Source organism: Haliaeetus leucocephalus, unplaced genomic scaffold (genome assembly GCF_000737465.1).
Source record: "Haliaeetus leucocephalus isolate CR32 unplaced genomic scaffold, Haliaeetus_leucocephalus-4.0 Scaffold229, whole genome shotgun sequence".
NCBI classification, from domain to species: Eukaryota; Metazoa; Chordata; class Aves; order Accipitriformes; family Accipitridae; genus Haliaeetus; species Haliaeetus leucocephalus.
This window is the reverse complement of record NW_010972665.1, coordinates 4,122,079-4,125,335: the sequence shown is the minus strand read 5'-3', so window position 1 is coordinate 4,125,335 and position 3,257 is coordinate 4,122,079.

The following is a 3,257-nucleotide window of genomic DNA, read 5'->3' as shown; positions in this document are numbered from 1 at the left end:
GAGATTTTATTCAGTTTTTCCTCAAAGCATCTTGAAATTATGCCTAATTGTTACTCTTCAACACATTGTTCCAGCAAGGTACTTACAAGAATTGATGTATCTGATACTACCTGTAGTAGTAAGATGCCAATTCTGGGTCTTACTCTGCTTGTTGACCCTTATTTGACATTTAAATGTTGTTTGCTCATTTAATTTTATGTTAGTGCCAGAAATTGGACCAACCCAGGTCTGAGCAGGTCAAAAATTTTGATTATTCAAAAGTTATGTCCAGGTCAACTTGTGTTCGTCTCTGGATTAGTTTGTGCTGCCTTTAATGACACTGCTTAGTATCTTTCCCAGAGCCTTACAGGAGGGCTTTTGGGAAGAGACAGCTTCTAATTTTTGCTTCTAATTCCACTGAAGGCAATAAATTCCAATTCAATAGAGTTGTGTCTGAAACATTCCTTCCTTCCTTTAGCACCAGTATTGCTATGAAAGCCAGATACAGTGCACTTATTAAATTCACTTTTTCTTCCAAACTAGTAACAGAAATGGTAATTAATGAATGAATCTCACCACCTGCCCTTACAGGGCATATCTTTCCTGAACTATCTTTCTAGACTTCAATGTAAAGTCTAGAAAAGTCTCTTCTTGCCCTTTCCATCCTCTTCCACCCCAAAGTTGTACTCAAGATGTGAAGTTGGTCTGTTGTTCACACAGAGTCAGCATCATGTAGCACAGTTCTTAATGACTAACAGGTTTTCAGGTTTATCAAAATGTGCACATTCATTTTAAAAAACATCTTGCAAAAAGTTTAACTCACAACACCACTGACAAGAGTTTCACTCCATAGATCCTTAGCCTGAATTGCTACAGAGCAAGCAAAAGGGAAATTAATTGTGATTGCAAAAGCACCATGGGACCAATTCACATCTGACATGAATCAACTTCCACTGCAAGCATGAGAGTATCTCTATGAACACTGGGTATGGTATTTCATAGGGAGTAGAAAGACCTTTTAAAATTATTTTCCTACATGAGATAAATGACTTAGAAGTTGGGGGATTAGTATAAAAAGGAACCACATAGCTTTAGTCAGAAAAAAATGCCCCCCCCCCCCTTTTTTTTTCTTGTTAAAGAAACTACAGATCAAATAGGTGAGGGAGAAGCTGAAATTTTATTTACCCTTATTAACAAAAGGATACATTTAAAATGAGTTTTCTAATTATGTAGGGATATAACACACTGATGTAGTGGTTGTTAAATCTCACAAATTAAAAGGCAAAAGCTGAACTGCAACACAGAGTTTTTAGAGCAGCCTCAGAGCTTGGAGAATTCATAAACCAAGTAAACCTTCTGACATAACTATAAAATGTGGTATAAACCCTAGGAAAAAATAGCCATCTTGAAAGGGTAACAGCACTTTTATGAGAATTTCAACTGCACCATGGCAACATCAACCCGTCAAAGCAAATGAAGGGCAGTAAAAGTAAAATTAAAAATGATGAAGGGGACACCAGCTTGCTAACAGCTTTCCAAGCTGTAAAGCTTTCAAATGTTATCTCTTCATTGGTTTGTTCAATCACACATGCCGGTTACCAAGCTTTATCACATTATGTATCTTTCCCATCACTGCAGGCTGCCAGGTTTTCATGGACCTATGCATAAAAAAAAAAAAAAACAACCAACTTTTCCCTCTTGGTGCACACCCCTCCTTCTTTCCCCTTATTGGTTCTTCTATACTGGTGCCAATGGTGACACCTCCTGGTATTAACTAAAGCTACAAAAGTGATGAAAGTTAGTTCAAAGGACTCTCAGCTACTTCCGCTTCCCATTCCTCTCCTCCTTGCTCCACCCACATGCCCCAGAGCCTGTCCCCATGGCTTTCAGACCCCAAACCAGGGGTGGCTGCTCTCACAGGTGTGCCATGTATCACAGCACCTACTGCTTAGATATCGTCTCTTTAAATGTTCTGTTCTATCAACTGTATAACCAAATGACAAGTTACTAATTTGCAACTCATTCATTGTGTTGTAGTCAATTTGTTGAATTGTAGTCAATTCCTTGAAGTGTTTTGAGATACAGGTTTTTATGTAAGACTCAAATGCAAATGCAGAGTCCCATGTATCATATGCATCTAGGCTGAATCCCATTCCTCCCATATAGGCCTTGGTAAAGAACTAAAAAATTAGTCCCTGTGATTCATTTAATAGCATCACACAATAAATATTTCTGCATTAAAGAGCCACAGCTTTCTGACTGGGCCTTTGCTCCTGTGATTCCTCTCATTTTTTATTAGCTGTAACACAATTCATGTTTTAATAACTTTCTCATTTAAAAATGGCATTAAATCAGATCATAAACATTGCATATATGTTTCATTGTCATTAAAAAGATCTTATACTGCAAAAGGAGGTATGTTAAAAGAGAACATTAATAAAGTTATAAGTAGAAGTCTTTTTTTAATTGAAATCAGTCATGAAAGGAACTCTACCTTTCAAAGTAGAGGATTATTAAAATGTAGATTTCTCAAACTGCACGTGTGACAGCTCCCTCTTTTGGGGCAGAAAGTCCTTGGACTCTTTCATATTTAAACTGTCATTAATGGAAAGGACTTGTGATTAAGCCATTGCATGTACTGCATAGCCCATGCTCTGTTTCAAGCCCAAAACAAAAAAGTCTGACAATATCACCACTAAATATGAACAATATTAGATCTGTTAATTTTTCTGGTTTCTGGAGGGAGAGAAAATTTTTGATGTTTTCTCCAACCCATCAGATCAGTATGACTACCACGTCAGGATATGAATGACTGCAAAAAGAAACACTGCATTTTCTCACAACTCCATGAAACCCAATGGAGTAAAAATGTTTCTTTTTCTTGATGGTCCTACAAGGCGATAACTTGGGAGCCACAAGAAGGTATATTAATTGTAGACATATAAGGAAAGAATGTAAAGTAGGACTCAAAGTTTAGAACAGGGGTTTTGTCCCCAGATGAACTTTGTCAAACTGAATTTTATTATGTAAGATTTTCCTCAGTAAAGCATTGCTTTTTCCTGTGCAAACTAGAAAAAAGCAAATTATCATTCCTAAAATAGCTGATATCTTCTGCCTATGCACTCTGCCTGTTGCTTGTCAGTATTTTGGATCCACCATTGCTAAGCCAAAGAAGACATCCAGGTAGACCAAGATCTGCTCCCTCATTGTGGTGGGTTGACCCTGGCTGGATGCCAGGTGCCCACCAAAGCTGCTCTATCACTCTCTGCCTCAGCTTG